Here is a 20,067-nt window from a genome sequence, read left to right as displayed (position 1 = left end):
CTCGGTTGTAATCAAGTTGTCTATTCTGACTGCATCTAGTTAGACTTTTAATTGCAGGTTTCCGACGCTTAATGCAGTCTCTTAAAAAACATGGGAAACAAAAAATGCTGCGTATGATAACACCTTTAAAAGATTGACGAATTAAATTATGTGGTTGGGTCTTGGTTTGTTTGTATAAGGAAACACTTCAACGTTATACAGGATCACCTCACAGATTGCTGTTGGCAGCAGAATAAAAACAAAATTGCATATTATTTGCTCAATTGCATATTTAATCATTTCATATTCATATGAAACGCGACTGACAAAATAACTGTTTAAAAAATAGTGCGTCGGAATTCAATAAAAGTTCAGTCACGATTTTATAGTCCAAGTAATGAAGCTTAAAATAGGACAAAACCTCGAAATTTTTACAGAATGGACCGATTTGCTTCAAAATTTGAGAATAAGCAGTGGATAGTCCAAGGATCAAAATCTATATGAGGCCGAAAGGCGCTTTTACCATGGGGGTGGTTGCCACCCCATGTCGAGGGTGGTAATTTTTTATTTTATCTTGACCGCAAAAGTTGCTAAAAACGTTAATTCTAAGCAAAAAACGTTCTATACATTTTTCTGATAAAATTAATAGTTTTCTATTTATTCGCTATCGAATGTGTTAATTTTATATCGAAAAATCAATGTTTTTAATCAGTTTTCTGTTAATAACTCAAAAAGTTTTCGTTTTATCAAAACAACTTTACTTAACAAAAATGTACCTTTTGAAAAAATAAACAGAACTGTTTTTTAAAATTTCTTTAAGACCTATAGTAATCGAGCTATACTTTATTATATGTAAGCTCTTCTTCGTCAAATGCTAAATATTGTAGTTTTAAAGTAAAAAGACGGGAAAACTATGCGGTTTTCGAGGATAACTTGTTCAAACTAATTTAAAGCATTTAAAAAGATCTATATCCAGAAATAAAAAAATAGTCTATAGCTCAAAAATTAAGTGACTTATAATAAAAAGAATGTCCGTCTCTATTTTTTTCAGCGAAAAAGTGATCGGAAACTTTCCCCTACTCACCACCCTGATTAAAACTAGTCATTGATCTTGTTTAGTCTTCTTTATTTATGTATTATTAATAGGTTCTAGAAATTTGACCTACCTAGAATGGTTGCTTTAAAAAAAATGGAATTAACAGCGAATAATAAATTTTTGTAGTTTGAAAAAAATGGTTTTTCTTCAGAATAGAAAGATTAGCATCATAGATACGAAAAATTATTTAAATAAAAAATTGTAGCTTATTTAATTCCCAAAAAGGTGGTTTGCAAAATTTTTTTCTACGGCACAAATTTAGTGAGCTATTGACAATAAAACTTGTAATAACATGCAAAAACCACCTTTACCAACCCTTTCAAAGTCACTTCGTTTTGCGACTAAGGATTTTAAAAGAATTTAATATTAATAGCCTTATAGGGCTTATAGAAACCTACAAAATTCTTTTTTACCAAACTTTCTACAATAAAAAGTAAAAAAGTTACGTTTAAAAAATCAATATCCTTTTTTGAAAAAAAAAAAGGAGAAATCCTATTTTATTCAACATCATGTAAGTTGGCGGTGTTTTTAGTCATTGGCCTTATTTATTCTTCTTTATTTATATATTATTAATAGATTCCAGAAGTTTGACTGACTTAAAATGATTAGTTTTTAAAAAAACTGAAGTTAAAAGCGAATAATGAATTTTTGTAGTTTGGTAAAAAATGCCATTTTTTTCAGAATAGAAAGATTAGCATCAGAGATACGAAAAAACGTTTAAATATGAAATTGAAGGTTATTTAATTCCCAAGAAGTTGGTTTGAAAAAATTTTTTCTACGGCAAAAATTGAGTGAATCGTAAATGAGTATAATATTGAAAAACATTGATTTTTTCGATATAAGACTAACACTTTCGATAGCGAATACATCGAAAACTATTAATTTTATCAAAAAAATATATAGAACAGTTTTTGCTTAAAATGAATGTTTTTATCGACTTTTGCGGTCAAAATATAATAAAAAAATTTCCACCCTCGAGGTGGGGTGGCAACCACCCCCATGGTAAAAGCGCCTTCCGGCATAATATAGATTTTTATCGTTGGACTATCCACTACTTATTCTCAAATTTTCAAGCAAATCGATCCATTCTGTAAAAATTGCGAGGTGAAAAGCTTCGGTTCCTGGACTATTATCCCTTATGCCTTTTGGTGTAGTGAAAAACGAAATAAAGGACAGTAAAATATGTGAAAACTGAGAGACTCTATTGCCATCTGCGAGAAAATATAATTTTCTTTTGTAAAGAAAATTGCATGTGCTGAAACGATTTTCTCCCATATTATGTAATTTTACGAATCGATATAGAAGTATTCATTCTATATAAAATATACCACTAAAATGAGAGCCAAGAAGTGGTATTGTGTAATATTCACAAAATGGATGAATACGAAATTAGTAAATTCATGGCTCCTTTACAAACGAGTCAATAAGGCAAATAAAACTTTATTAGACGTTTGTCGATCTGTAGCAATTCTCTACCTCAAATTGACCCTTAGTCCTGTGTTCTGGCATTCTTTATACATGCCCATACCACTACATGGCTCTGCTTTCCAACTTTTTTGTAATTGAGTACCTATTACTTTTTTTCTTTAGCTATTCTGTTCCATATTTCCTGGTTTTATTCTATCCTTTCTGGTGATTTGTAGACATCTTGTCATAATGTCCAATTCCACTATTGGTATTCTATTTCATAATCTCGTTTTCATTGGCCATATTTCCGCTCAATATACAATTCCGCTCAATATACAATTACTGTAGTGTAATATTCAGCACTATGCTCTGAAATATCCTATTTTTATTTTCTTCGGTTAGGTTAGAGTGTTGTTGCATATCACTCCATGGAGTGCTTTCTTGGCTTGTTTTCCCCCCGTGTTATTTTCATTTCTATACCATTCATACAAGTACCATCTTGGCTTACCATTGTCTCTAAATACTTAAAAGTCTAACAACTTTTAATAATCTCTTGTAAACTTAAGTTCAAATCTGCAGCCCCGGATTCAATACATATGGCCTTATAATCTTCCATCTCGGTCTTATACATCTTTAATTTACTTATCATATATTCCATGTCCTCCCTTTCTTGTGCAAATATTAAATGTAGTGAATGTAATACATTCTCTTGTACTGGTTCCCATTCCTATTCTTCCATATTCTCTATACCATCTTCTCAAAGCCTGATCGATGTATTTATATGATGTTAAAAAGTGTAGGTAATAGACCACATCCCTGTTTGAGGCCTTTTGTTGCGATGATTGTTTTTGTTATTTCATTTCCTAACTTTATATACATCTATGTTTCTTGATACAGTCTTTGTGTTATATTCTCCTCACATTTCTCTCTATCGTGCATTCTTCTCACTGCTTCCCACAGTTGTTTCCTGGGTTTCCATAAGTGTTTTATAATTTTTCTCTTTGTTCAATTCTATCACTTGTCAAAGATTCAAAGATTCAAAATTTATTAACTACGTTTACAAAAAAAAATTGAATTCAGTTGGTTATAATATATAGAATATATAAGATAATGTGGAATGTATATACAAATAACAGAAAAATGTAAATATATTCAAGAACATGCGCAAAATAAGACATGGGAAAATATAGTGAACATATTCGTGTCTATGATACTGTTTTAAATGATCAAAATATTCACTAACAGAGTAAAAAGCAAATTTTAGAAGATATTTTTTCAGAATGACTTTAAATTTATTGATTGTAAGATGTTTAAAATCCTTAGGTAGGACATTATAATATGTTAAAGTCAATTGAGTTTTTTGTGATTTACTGAAACGATGTTTTACTGTCCTGATATTATTGGCACGTCTTGTGCTGTAATTATGCAAGTCAAACTGTTTAACTAAAGTATCTGCAGTTCAGGGCCGTAACTACGATGTTGGAGGCCCCGGGCAAATGTGATCTGGGGTTTATCCCCCAGCGGAATGGGGGGTCCGAAAAAATGCTAGATATTTAACCCCTTGAAAACTCATTTTAATGCATTTCATGACTGAAGTTTCTTGTACCTACATATTGCTATTTTAGTTGACCAACAAAAAAAATTTTGAAATCACCTTATTTTAAGTTAAATAATTTTGCAAGTACCATCTTATCTGTTTTATGCAAGTACATTGTTCGGCTACAATGTGGTTTATTTCACGTACCAATATGTGGCTTGGGGTAAATTGGTTAAGACAATATAGCTGGCCCATATTGCGGTTGAATTTTAGTTTTTATTGCGCCAAAATGACTAATTTTCTCAGTAAAAATTTATATCTTTACGAAAGGCCTCATGGGCCCCAGCTTGGCCCGGGCCTCCTCTTCGAATGGCATTTTAGGTTTTATTACGCCAAAATAACTTATTTCCTAGGTAATAATTTAAATTTTTATGTTATGGTCTCGGGGGCCCCAGCTTAGACCCCTCAACTTTATGTTGAGGTCTTTTTAAAATTGTTTCATTTGAATCTATTTCGTTGGGATCGGGTTTTAAAATACATATTTTTATTTTCCTCGTTAAAATCTATGTACTGCCAACCAAACGAGGGCCCCTGCTGGGCCCCGGGGCACTCCCCCGGTTGTCCCAATGGTACTAACGGCCCTGCTGCAGTTTTGTGTATTTCCACGAGAACATTGTATAGCCATAGTGTTGGCAAGGTCATTATTTTATATTTTAATAAATAGCGATTTGCAAGATTCCAAGTAACCAACTTTTACAATTGTTCTAATTGCTTTTTTTGAAGTTATACTTCTTTAGGCGCGATTGAGAGTAAACTTTTATAATACTGCGCGCATGCGCACACATGCAGTATGGCGTTTAGTTGCTAAATCTTTCAAGTTATAGATAAATATATCAGTGCAAGAAAAGGTGTGAAAATAATATATTAGTATTTTTAGTAAATATATTTATTATAATTTTTTTGTCTTTGGATTTGTCTTCCTCAGGAGTAAGATGAGTATTATTAAAACATTTTATTGTATATTTATTCACCTTGTCTGTTTGTTACCGTGAATTGTCATTAGGTACGTGCGTGTCAGGTACGTCCGAACCGATACAGACACAGTCCTCGGCCAGAGATCGAGAGGTCTTGAGTTCGAATCCGGGGCAATCCTATACCTTTTTTATTTTTTAAGTGGTAAGCACAAAATTAGTTTGGTGTTTAAAAAAAATTAAAACAAACTGTTTAAAGTATATTTATTTTTAAGAAATCATATAATAGAAGTATAACTTCTTACGTGCGTACAAAGTACACACACATTCTTTTTTTGTAATTTAAATATTGTTAGTGCATTGCAAGAGTTTCCCCACAAAATAACGCCATAGCTTAAAAACGAATGGAAAAGAGAGAAGTAAATTATTCTTAAGGTATCAACACTTGTAACAAGTTTTAGTTGTCTAAGTGAAAATAAAGTACTTGAAAGTTTACCTTTGAGATGGTCAATATGGTTATACCAAGTCAGCATGTTGTCAATTGTCATGCCCAGCAATTTTACAGTATTTTTGCAACACGAGCATCGAATGGATTAGATGAAATGATTAAATTTTGCGTTTTGTTGTCATTTAGTCTAAGTTTATTTGCTGCGAACCATAATTGAGCATTAGAGTTTACATTCGTAGAAGTGGTTTCTAAAAGAGAACGATTTCTGTCAAAAAAAAATAAAAGTATTAGTCTAAGAGCTAGTGAACCCTCCGACCAACGGTCGTCCTGTAAGGCTAGGAATTGGTCTAGTGATAATTCATAGCACACCAAGGCTAAAAACCATGACCTGGCAGGCATCAACCGTGCACGTGTATCTACCAGGTGAATCGAAAAGTGCAAATTTAGGGGGTAAAATAAACTTTCTCCTGTAAAGTTTAAATTTAAGTATGTGTTTGAGTAAGTCATTTAGAAGAAATCTGTACAATGACAGGCGATTCTGAAGAGCATAAGACCTTGCCAGGCGAGGTGAAAAATTATGGGTTTTTCCTAAAATTATTTTTTTGCATCCAACAAAGCTTTTTTTAGGTTTTTTGAATCATTCCAAACAGAAAAGGTCTTTGGTGATTTTTCTCTTAAGTTAATAGTTTTTGTTATATAAGCGATTAAAAATTTTGAAAATTGCAAAATCGGCCATGTTTAACCCTAAATCGGACATTTAACTAAAAATTTCAATATTGCCAAGGTAGGTAGATATTCTTTAAACACTGATTGATGAAATCCCGAAGAGTTTTTTGCAATACAATATCGAAAACCCCTTTGTTTTTTAATTGCTAATCAAGCGGGCGCGACCCTCTAGTATGAGGACGTTTGAGTTTGCATAAATTCATTATCTCGAGAAAGGACAAATTTAAAGAGAAATCCTCAGATAGGTCGATTTTTATTCTTAAATTAGGACTTTTTGGCATATATATAATACTAGTGACGTCATCCGTCTAGGCGTGATGACGTAATCGATGATTTTTTTAAATAAGAGTAGGAGTTGTTTGATAGCTCATTTGAAAGATTATTTGATTTTCTATTCAGTAATATAGACATTAACATAATTATTTATACAGGGTGTACAAAATTTTTTTATTAAATTAATTTAGACAAAAGGAAGAAAAAAATTGTGTGTACACCCTGTATAAATAATTATGTTAAGGTTTATATTACTGAATAGAGAATTAAATAACCTTTCAAATGAGCAATCACACAACCCCTACTCTCATTTAAAAAAATCATCGATTACGTCATCACGCCCAGATGGATGACGTCACTAGTATTATACATATGCCATAAAGTCCTAATTTAAAAATAAAAATCGACCTGTCTAAGGATTTCTCTTCAAATTTGCCCATTCTCGAGATAATGAATTTATGCAAACTCAAACGTCCTCATTTATACTAGAGTGTCGCGCTCGCTTGATTAGCAATTAAAAAACAAAGGGGTTCTCGATATTGTATTGCAAAAAACTCTTCGGGATTTCATCAATCAATGTTTAAAGAATATCTACCTACCTTGGCAACATTTAAATTTTTAGTTAAATGTCCGATTTAGGGTTAAAAATTGCCAATTTCGCAATTTTCAAATATTTTAATCGCTTATATAACAAAAACTATTAACCTAAGAAAAAAATCACTAAAGACCTTTTCTGTTTGGAATGATGCAAAAACCCTAAAAAAACTTTGTTCGATGCAAAAAAGATAATTTTAGGAAAAACCCCTAATCTTTCCCCTCGGCAAGGTATTATGCTCTTTAGAATCGCCTGTCATTGTAGACATTTCTTCTAAATGACTTACTCAAACACATACTTAAATTTAAACTTTACAGGAGAAAGTTCATTTTACCCCCTAAATTTGCACTTTTCGATTCACCTGGTAGATACACGTGCACGGCTGATGCCTGCCAGGTCATGGTTTTTAGCCTTGGTGTGCTATGAATTATCACTAGACAAATTTCTAGCCTTACAGGACGACCGTTAGTCGGAGGGTTCACTAGCTCTTAGACTATATTGTCGTCTGCAAATAATACTGTTTTACATGGAGCCATAAAATTGGGCCCTCAAAAAAATTAACATATATAATAAATGTAATAAAGGGCCCAAAACTAAATAGAGGGCCCAAAACTAAATTGTCTCATGATGAATATTTTATCTGGACGTAAGGCTATCGGTACATAATTCGCAAATATTTTACGGTTATCCCTACTTTTTCTGTCTTTACTCGGCAAATTACGTGTAGTAAAATTCACACTGGTATGGATATGTAGACATTACTAGAATGTCATTCTACTTGAAAATGTCATCATTAATTTAAAGAGATGGCTTTTGAAAGAGAGGCGAAAGTCCAAAGATCAGGACATGTCATTATACAAAAGAATAGATAAAGATATCAAAAAAGCAATTAGAATAGCTAAGGATACACGACTAAGAGAACAGTGTGCGGAAATCCAGCAATTGCAACATAAACACGATTCATTCAATATGCACAAAAAAGTTAAAGAAGCTGCAGGCTTATACAAACCTAGAAGAGTTGGGTGTTTGGCAGATAACCAAGGCAAACCACTGTTAAGTGTGGAAGAAAAACTAGACACGTGGAAGAAATATGTGGAAGTAACTTTTGCAGATGAAAGGCAGAATACCATTGAAGACATTGAATGCCAAACAGGACCCCCGATTACCATTGAAGAAGTCACGTCAGCTATTAAAACAACTAAAGATGGTAAAGCTGTAGGGCCTGACCAGTTTTATGTAGAATTCCTAAAACTTATGGATGAACAAGGAATAAAATGGATAACAACCGTATTCAACAAAATATACGTAACTGGAAAAATACCCCAAAGCTGGTTAAAGTCGACCTTCGTAACTGTACCCAAAAAAGTAAATGCCAAAACATGTGAAGACTACAGAACAATTAGCCTAATGAGCCACTTACTCAAAACGTTTCTGAAGGTGATACATGGCAGAATATATAAAAAATGCGAACAACAGATATCATGGACGCAGTTTGGATTCCGCGATGCCTTAGGCACCCGAGAGGCTCTATTCGCTGTCCAAGTGCTTATGCAAAGATGCAGGGATGTTGACTGTGAAGTGTATATTTGTTTTATCGACTACAAAAAGGCGTTTGATAGAGTAAAACATGATAAACTCATAAACATCTTGAAAGAAGCGGGAGTAGATGATAGAGACTTGAGAATCATATATAATTTGTATTACAACCAAACTGCCAATATTAAAGTGGAAGACCAATTAACAGAGGCAGTCTCCATAGATAGAGGAGTGAGGCAAGGATGCATCCTGTCCCCGGTGCTGTTTAATATATACTCTGAATGTATCTTCGAGCAAGCGCTGGGAGAACTACAGGAAGGCGTATTAGTCAACGGAGTGCGTCTGAACAACATTAGATATGCCGACGACGCTGTAGTTTTTGCAGACAGTCTAGATGGTTTGCAAAGAATAATGTCGCGCATATCAGATATAAGTAGAGAATACGGACTTGATCTCAATACGAAAAAAACAAAGTATATGGTAGTCAGTAAGCGCGAAATATTAAATACACAGCTTTTGGTTAACCAACAACTAATTGACAGGGTCGACAGCTACGCATACCTTGGTACCAACATAAACAGCCAGTGGGACCACTCAAGTGAAATAAAACAACGCATAGGAAAAGCGAGATCAGCGTTCATAATGATGAAGTCTCTTTTCAGAAGCCACGATTTACCTCTTGCTACCAAAATCTCTATCATCAGATGCTATGTATTTTCTACGTTATTATACGGAGTAGAGGCCTGGACACTTTCCGAGGCTTCTTTGAGAAAACTCGAGGCATTTGAGATGTGGTGTTACAGGCGCATTTTGAGAATTTCGTGGGTGGATCGTGTGACTAATATTGAGGTTCTACGTAGAATAGGCAAGGAATGCGAGATTATTAACATAATCAAAGAGCGCAAACTAGAATATCTTGGCCATGTTATGAGGAATGAACAGAGATATGGCTTGTTGCAACTCATTCTTCAAGGCAAGGTATTTGGAAAGAGAGGACCAGGGAGAAGAAGAATATCTTGGCTTCAAAACCTGAGAAAGTGGTTTAATACATCGACAACCGGACTATTCAGAATAGCAGCAAGCAAAGTTAGGATAGCCATGCTGGTCGCCAACATCCGGAACGGATAGGCACCTTAAGAAGAAGAAGAAGAAGGCTTTTGAATGTTCTTGGATAACTGTTATTTTTATAATTGCAAATTATTAATTCAGTTAATAAATGTGATTATTTCATTCATAGGAGATTCTGACCAATAAAAAGCTACAGAAATCTAAATTAAATCGATAATTTTTGATAATTTCCCGTCGTCAAGTATATTACGTCAGATGCCCTTCGTTGCTACGAAAAAATACATTCAGTGATATTAATGACAATTATTGTTTTAAAAATTATAAAAGTGATGATTTTCAACCGTGAAATATTTATAACAACTGTGTGTTTAATTGTACTAATTTGTGCTTACATAAATTCCAATAAAATTTTGGTTTTGAACAGTTTTATTCATGAAATAATCGCAACAAATTGCACTCGATCTCTAAAATTAATATAGAATTTTTGCCCTCGTGACACTTTGAAATAATTTCACTCGGCTTCGGCTCGTGAAATTAAAACTGTCAAAGTGACACTCGGGAAAAATTCAATAATTTTAGAGCTCTTGTGCAATTACTACTGATCATTTTTTCACTAACTATGTATTCAGTGATTGTATTAATTTATATGTACAGTCACAATCACTGAATAGTTTACACCCTTTAATATGCAGTGACCAATTTTTTTAATTTTTACTTCGTTTAAACGCACCTTTTACGTCAAAGTGACGTTACCAGTGGCGGACCCAGAATAGGTTGATTAAAATTAAAAAATCAAAATAAAATAAATCTATTTTACAAAATTTAACAAAACGGAAAGTATAGAAAGGCATTTTTTTTTTAAATAAAATTGAGGTAAAATTATTGAGTTTGGCAATTACCTTTGGTTTTGCGCGTGATATAAACGGCATATTGAACGCTTTTAATAACTTCTTATTTTATTTTTCAATACGCACTAAAATTTTTGACAAGCAATTTGTCATTTAGTAAATCCGTACGACACTGCGATTTTACAGTATTACAATATAAAAATAACGGTGTAAACTATTCAGTGCTTGTGACTGTACAACAAAAGTAATACTCAATCGAGAAAAGAGGAAAAGTGTTAAAGTGATTTTTTAATAATATATGTATTGTTACTATGGAACGCTTACAATTTTGAACATCTTTAACAAAATAATACTTGGATCACAGAATATATTATCCTGATGTATTCTCTGCGTGGATCTTCAACAAATAATACACAATAAATAACTTTTTATTAAGTTCACGTCTTAAATCAATTATTTATCAAATACACTATATATCAATATTATTTAATCAACAACATGTCAAATATTTAAAATTGGCACTGATTGTCACTGTCTGATTGACAGTATGCTGACAAAATTCTATTCGACTGAGTGCGTTGTATGACAAAGATAGATTTGGAAATATTACCACGGACATTGTCTTCATTTTTTCAAATCCTGAAAAACCAATAAAATTTTTTTTTTTTTTAAATTTAAACACAGAATGAAAGACTATATTATTACCGAGGGCCGAAAGTCCCTTGAAATAAATAAAAAGTTTATTTTGAATGAGATATTTTAAATTAAATAGCACACTAAATTTTCTCTTAGATTTTCACTCCTGTCACTTATTAAAATAAACATTATAGAAGTTCTCGGGGTCTTTTTGCCCTCGCCAATAACGTAATCTTTCATTCTGCGTTTAAATTTTTCAAAAATATTTATTAGTTTTCTCAGGATTCGAAAAAAAAAATGAATCCCCATTTGAATAGCATCGCAGGCGAAAATACGTAACCATCCTCGTAATCTGGCTTTTCGGAATCCGGCCTATTCTTTACCGTAATAGTCCATGTGCTGTTCTATTTTTACTTTTATAATTTTCTAATTAGCAATAATTTTGGAATCTTAAAAAAAAATTGGACCTTACTAGGTTAAGTTCTATTTCTAAAAATATGTATGTCGAGCAGAGTCTGTAAAATAAAGTACATTATCTTTACATTTCATATAAACATTATTTGAAGTGAGAGTCCGGCACTGATATCGAATAAGCACACATGCTTTTTGATCGATCCTGACAAATAGTAAATTTAACTTACAAAAACCAATCATAGTATTCTTACACTACGTTTACATCAAGTATAATAGTGTTAGTTAAGTGTGTATAGAAAAACATTTTCTGTGAGTACATATTTTTCTATTAATAAGTATTTCATAACCAAAGAATTTTATAAAACCGTCAATAAACAACACCAGTCATTAATCGACACCAATTTTTTGTCTTTAAAGACAATTACCAAAATCCGAAGCGGAACAGGTCCGTACTTAGGAAAATCAAATGGTGTTGAGAAATGGAATTCGACGTCACTAATAATAGCGATGAATCATTATCGCAATCCACATCACAAAAACCTTTATCTTACTCTGCTGCAGCTAGTAGACAAAAAGAAACAATCTATCCATCCAAGCTACAAGCAGTAGTTTTTAATTCTCTCAACGATGTTAAATTAGAGGAATACTTGTTAGCGGTAGGAGCTTTAGTTAGTCCTAAACACATTATTTTTTCATCAAGAATCACCAACAATCGTATCTGTATCTATTTCTCAACCAAACAAGTCGTAGATGAATTTTTTTCAAACAGTAGAGGTTTCATCACTGTAAACAATACACAAATTCAAGTCCGTAGACTAATTACTCCAAGTGAAAGACTCCTAATATCCAATGTTTCTCCCACTATCCCGCATAAGGTAATAGAAAACGAACTACTGCTCTTAGGGCTAAAACCAACTTCATCAATGTCATTTTTGCGAATAGGGACCAACAATCCTGAATACAAACATGTACTCAGTTTCCGTCGACATATTTACGTATCTCCAGCCACAGGTCCAATTCCCGATACCATTTTAATAACTCATGAAGATACTACAAATCGAATTTTTTTGACATTAGACAACTTATGTTTCATTTGCAAACAACATGGCCATATTTCCAGTAGTTGCTCAGTAAATGTAAATCACTCAGAAACAGCTGTCCCAACTGCTACACTTTCAAACAGAAACGAACCTAGTACAGTAACTTCAACAGAAACGACTGCTATTACACCTTCAACAACATGCACTTCTACAAACATATCAAATAATTCAACGCCACTAACAAAAATATTATCTACAACCAACCTAACACCTCTTGATACATCAACTACAGATAATACAATGCCAGTGATATCTAAACCAAATATATCCACCTCATCAGCCCCCTCACCTCACATAGTCATAACTAACCAGCCTTCATCTTCCAGTCTAAGCAATAATTCTTGCTCGGTTAATGAAAATAAAGAGAATCCAGCACTAAAAGAATTTAGCGTATCCAACGAAGAAAATACATCTAAATCATCCTCCAAACGAACTGTATCTGAAGCAATATCACCCCCGATTGAGACATCAGCTAGTGACGATGTATTTTCAAAGCCAACTCAGAAACAAAAAAGAATAAAAACAAAAATATCAACAATACCATTAGAAACGCTAATGCAACCAATTAAAGAATTATTCAATTCCGAAAAGCAAATATTAACTTTTGAGGAAACAGTTGATTTATTTGAAAACGCTCATGGAACAAAAGATGTTATCAGCGTTGTAAATAAATATACAGTAGACATTCTAGGATTTAAAAAACTCATAACCAAAATTCATTCATATACATCCGAACGCTCATTAAAATTGAAATGTACAAAGCTTAACAAAAAAATTACGAGACAGCTCACAAAAGACAACTACGAGGATGAAGAACCTGACACGGATACATCGACTGAATTATCCCAGGAGCTGAACATTCAATAATTATAACTATAACATTCAACAAACTAACAAAATTTTCTAAATCCTATCATATATATACAGACGCTTCTAAAACATCTACTAGAGTTGGGGCAGCTGTCATTACTCCAAATAGTACACTTGAGTATAAACTACCATCCTTAAGCTGTATACATACTGGCGAGCTATACGCCATCTATCAATCTCTCGTTCATATTAACTCCAGTAATATATCCAATGCTCTTATAATTACCGATTCCCTCAGTTCCATCCATACCATTAACCAACTGTACACGAAGCATCCAATTGCTTTCCTAATTAAAAAAGAACTAGCTACCATTCAAAACAACAACCATATTGTACAATTCCTATGGGTTCCTTCACACATTGGCCTCCAAGGAAATGAAGCGGCGGATCGGACAGCCCAACAAGCCAGGGACAGTGAAACCGCGAGTGAAGTGAGACATGTAGTTCTTAATGATTTAAAATCATTTATTAAAGTGAAAGTCAAAAATCTGTGGCAAAACCAGTGGGACAGTTCAACTTCAAAACTTCGCGAAGTGAAAACGTTTGTAAAACCGTGGAAATCTCAAATTCACAACAGAACTCACCATGACATTGTTACTCGCCTTCGTCTAGGACATACCCGACTTACCCACGGATACATAATTGGTCACACTAATCCCACTTTATGTGAAAACTGTAATATCCCACTAAGTGTTAAGCATGTACTTGCAGAGTGTCCAAAATACCAGTTGCAGAGACAGAACAACCACATCATCGGATCAACAAGTGAAATCTTAGGAGAAAATTGTAAAATTGAACACTTGGTAAAATTCCTTAAAGATATCAATGTATTTAACAAAATCTAACATCTGTAAATAAATTACCTTATGTATATGTATATGTCGCTAATAACCTCCGAGGTTGATGCGACTATTTTGTAAAATAAAAAAAAAATAAAAAAAAAATTATTTGAAGTAAGTTTGCCACATAAAAAATATAAATGCTAAAGAAATGCAAATGTCAGAGGGAATACTGTTTTGAAAGAGGGGGTTTGTTTAGCTTAATTTTGTGCAAATTTATTATACAGTATTCAAATTAATAAATAATATAAAAACAATGCATAAATAAGATAATATTTATTTGATGGATTAACTATTTTAATGAAATCAAGTCAACGGAATACTAAAAGAAATTAATGTCCTTATAAACTTCAGCGGAATTTACTCATACCTCTAAATCACATATTGACACTTTATCGATCCACATTACCCCAATATAGTGTGTTGACCTGAAAGGGTTCATTCTTTAAAAGTATTGGCATGTGCCAAAATTAGAAAAATCACCGGGTGGGTACTTTAGTTGCACCCGCACCTTGAGTACAGCTGAAAACTTTCTCTCTTTTTTGTCGTTGACATTATAAACAGAGAGGAAGCACCTTGGCCTTCGTTTAAGTACTCTTAAATATTGATTATGTTGATTATAGGGCATGCCGATTCCACAGTTGATCTTAAAGTATCTGTATTAACTATAGATTCGGATTTTTATTAAGTCATTGACCTCCATCTATAAAATTTTGTAGTGATTGTAGATATTTGGTGGGTTGGTTAGATAACGTGACATTGACCTTTGGAGCAGTCAAAAATTATATTAAATAAATATGTACTCTGTCGATCAACTTCAAGGTCTTCACTTTTTTTGTTAACTGATGTATACTATTAACTATGGATTATGGTGCATTTTTTTTAGAAAGGGTTAAAATTAAAACTACTTAAAACATACTAGTTAAAAGTTAAAAATAAGTTAAAAGTTAAATAAAACAAAATTATATGAGCAACATAATTTTCTTATTTAAATAATGTGTAAAATACGCATTTATTTTGTTAATGAATATGACCTATTTCGAGATCACTAAACATTAAATTTTTTCTCATCCCTTAAAATTTGTTTAAATTTAAAGAAAAAATTTCCATAGATATTTTAGGCTATAGTACCAGGTGCCCACTTATATTTTCCCCCATTTTAACTACCTATAACTTCTAAACGGTTCAAGATAGAAATATGCGGTTTTCGCTGAAATGTTTTATTTTAGTAAAAGTTTTGTCTGAATGGATTGAATTTTTTATATCGCTTTCAAATACGAAATAAAAAATGGCGGATTTTGAAAAAAACTTTGTTGACTTTTTTTTAATGGAACATCCAGTATATTTTTTGTAAATTGAAAGGAAGGTCATTCACCTATCCAGCGATATAAAGTTTTTCAAAATCGGTTGTCAAATCACTGAGTAATTAAATTTTAAAATGAGAGGTGCAACATGGATATCACATACCTACATAAATAACAACAGCAAAATGATATTATGTTATGTGATTTCCACATTGCATCTCTCATTTTAAAAATTAATTGCCCAGTCATTTGGCAACCGATTTTAAAAATTTTTATATCGCTGGATAGGTAAATGACCGGTTTTCAAGACACAAAAAAATATACTGGGTGTTTTAATAAAAAAAGTCAACAACGTTTTTTTTTTTCAAAAATCCGCCATTTTTTATTTAAAAGCGATATAAAAAATAGTCATTTACCTAAAAACTTAAAAAAACGGTCATTTATCTATCCAGCGATATAAAATTGTTTAAAATCGGTTGTCAAATGACTGAGCAATTAATTTTTAAAATGAGAGATGCAATGTGGAAATCACATAACTTGCTTAGTTATGTTATTTAGGTATGTGATATCCATGTTGCACCTCTCATTTTAAAAATGAATTACTAAGTGATTTGACAACCGATTTTGAAAAACTTTATATCGCTAGATAGGTGAATGACCTTCTTTCAATTTACAAAAGAATATACTTTGTGTTCCATTAAAAAAAAGTCAACAAATTTTTTTTTAAAATCCGCCATTTTTTATGTCGTATTTGAAAGCGATATAAAAAATTCCATCCATTCAGACAAAACTTTTACTAAAATAAAACGTGTCAGTGAAAACCGCATATTTCTATCTTGAGCCGTTTAGAAGTTATAGGCAGTTAAAATGGGGGAAAATATAAGTGGACACCCGGTAAACTAAATTATAATTTTTGTTGTATTATATTTCCAAAATCATTTCAATAAAAAATTGTAAAAATCGTACAAATTTTGTTACTTTTTTAGATTTCCACATTTAGTACAGTAGACTCCCTCTATAACGAGAACTGAAATGGCGGACTAGTTGCCTCGTTATATTATATCAGACAACAATAATAGGTTTGTTCTAGCAAACAGTCAAACTAGTCAGAAACCGTCAGCAAACAGTTGGTCAGTGGGAGAACATAATACAGTTACCAGTGTTATCCCCTCTACTCGCGCTGGTCGCCTATTCGCTGATGGTTTCAAACCGTTTAAAACTGATGCTAGAACAAACCTAATATTGTGCCTACCACCACCACTGAAATGTTTTGATGCCTCTTACGTAGTTGTAAATTGGCCATCGTAAATTGTAAATTTCCTACAGTATTCAATATCGGTCGATAGATAAACAAGAAGGAAGAAGCTTATTACCGGCGAAGGAATTTATTACACCACTGGTCTCAATAAGCACAGAGATGTTGGGCATTCCTGTATGCAGGCAGTTATGGTATTTATTTATAGCCATCACCACGCCAAAAACAGGTAAAGAAACATATTCTTCGATTTCATTTTTCCTCGTTATAACCAAATATGCCTCGTTATAAAGGTGTTATAGTTCAATAGGACTTTCATGGGACATGGGACATCTAGTGTACCTCGTTATAAGTGATACCTCGTAATACTCCTGTTCGTTATAGAGAGATCTACTGTAGTTTCATGTCGGTCCATTTTTATTATTTACTAGATTATTAACTGTAGGTATGCATGAATAAATTTTGGAAATTTAAATAATTGTTGAATCGTCATTTTAAGCTTTATTTTACTGATCTATAAATAGGATACTGGTACTTAGCGTTATCAAGATCTGCAGTATTTCTGTATTCTGCCGAATGTGAATCTGTGCATAAGTTGTATTTTTTTAATTTTACATTTGTTTATTGTGACTTGCATAAAAAGTTTTATATTATATCACAGCGTTTCCCAACCGGTGGGTCGCGACCCACTCTTTCAAAACAGTATTTCCTGTGACATTTGCATTTCTTTAGCATTTATATTTTTTATGTGGCAAACTTACTTCAAATAATGTTTTATAAGAAATGTAAAGATAATGTACTTTATTTTACAGACTCTGCTCGACATACATATTTTTAGAAATAGAACTTAACCTAGTAAGGTCCAATTTTTTTTTAAGATTCCAAAATTATTGCTAATTAGAAAATTATAAAAGTAAAAATAGAACAGCACATGGACTATTACGGTAAAGAATAGGCCGGATTCCGAAAAGCCAGATTACGAGGATGGTTACGTATTTTCGCCTGCGATGCTATTCAAATGGGGATTCATTTTTTTTTCGAATCCTGAGAAAACTAATAAATATTTTTGAAAAATTTAAACGCAGAATGAAAGATTACGTTATTGGCGAGGGCAAAAAGACCCCGAGAACTTCTATAATGTTTATTTTAATAAGTGACAGTGGTGAAAATCTAAGAGAAAATTTAGTGTGCTATTTAATTTAAAATATCTCATTCAAAATAAACTTTTTATTTATTTCAAGGGACTTTCGGCCCTCGGTAATAATATAGTCTTTCATTCTGCGTTTAAATTTTTTTAAAAAAATTTTTATTGGTTTTTCAGGATTTGAAAAAATGAAGACAATGTCCGTGGTAATATTTCCAGATCTATCTTTGTCATACAACGCACTCAGTCGAATAGAATTTTGTCAGCATACTGTCAGTCAGACAGTGACAATCAGTGCCAATTTTAAATATTTGACATGGCATCGGGAATATTTTGAGTTGTTGATTAAATAATATTGATATACAGAATAAGCCAAATAAAAACGGAACATATGCAGTTAATACAGTGTATCGGAACTACGCTGAAGAAAGTCGACCAATATAAAAGTTTGACACACATAAATCATAGCAACTCAACTACCTGTCTTCTTTTAGGCTACGGCTACGGCCAGACAAGCGACAATTTACGGCGCCATAAGAGCAGTAAAATGAAGCGCGAAAATTGGTCCCGCGGTGAGTGTAGTGGATGGCCAGACTGAGCTGTAAAATATCGCGAAGCAATATCGAACGGGTCCATCTTCAGCGTCGTGTCGCAAACAAATGGACCTAGGTCCAAATTTGTAGCTCATGTAGCCACAACCACGACCAAAACACTATTTACATCTCGCGACACGCCGTAATTTACATCCCCGTCTGGCCATGTTTTTTACTGCAGTTACTGCCACTTCATTTTACTGCTGTTACAGCGCCGTAAGAGCAGTAAAATGAAGCGGCCGTAAAAAGCATGACCAGATGGGGATGTAAATTACGGCGTGTCGCGAGATGTAAATACCGTGTTTCGGTCATTGTTGTGGTTAGATGAGCTACAAATTTGGACCCATATCCTTCTTACCAGGACCCATTTTCGTGCTTCATTTTACTGCTCTTATGGCGCCGTAAATTGTCGCTTGTCTGGTCGTAGCCTTAGCCTAAAAGGAGACATGTAGTTGAGTTGCTAGGATTTATGTTTGTCAAACTTTTATATTGGTAGACTATTTCAAACGTAGTTCCGATACACTGTATTAACTGCGTATGTTCCGTTTTTATTTGGCTTATTCTGTATAGTGTATTTGATAAATAATTGATTTAAGACGTGAACTTAATAAAAAGTTATTTATTGTGTATTATTTGTTGAAGATCCACGCAGAGAATACATCAGGATAATATATTCTGTGATCCAAGTATTATTTTGTTAAAGATGTTCAAAATTGTAAGCGTTCCATAGTAACAATACATATATTATTAAAAAATCACTTTAACACTTTTCCTCTTTTCTCGATTGAGTATTACTTTTGTTGTACAGTCACAAGCACTGAATAGTTTACACCGTTATTTTTATATTGTAATACTGTAAAATCGCAGTGTCGTACGGATTTACTAAATGTCAAATTGCTTGTCAAAAATTTTAGTGCGTATTGAAAAATAAAATAAGAAGTTATTAAAAGCGTTCAATATGCCGTTTATATCACGCGCAAAACCAAAAGTAATTGCCAAACTCAATAATTTTACCTCAATTTTATTTAAAAAAAAATGCCTTTCTATACTTTCCGTTTTGTTAAATTTTGTAAAATAGATTTATTTTATTTTGATTTTTTAATTTTAATCAACCCATTCTGGGTCCGCCACTGGTAACGTCACTTTGACGTAAAAGGTGCGTTTAAACGAAGTAAAAATTAAAAAAATTGGTCACTGCATATTAAAGGGTGTAAACTATTCAGTGATTGTGACTGTACATATAAATTAATACAATCACTGAATACATAGTTAGTGAAAAAATGATCAGTAGTAATTGCACAAGAGCTCTAAAATTCTATACTAATTTTAGAGATCGAGTGCAATTTGTTGCGATTATTTCATGAATAAAACTGTTCAAAACCAAAATTTTATTGGAATTTATGTAAGCACAAATTAGTACAATTAAAC

Source organism: Diabrotica virgifera, chromosome 5 (genome assembly GCF_917563875.1).
Source record: "Diabrotica virgifera virgifera chromosome 5, PGI_DIABVI_V3a".
Lineage (NCBI taxonomy): Eukaryota > Metazoa > Arthropoda > Insecta > Coleoptera > Chrysomelidae > Diabrotica > Diabrotica virgifera.
The sequence above is the reverse complement of the archived record's forward strand: the minus strand, read 5'-3'. Positions refer to the sequence as shown.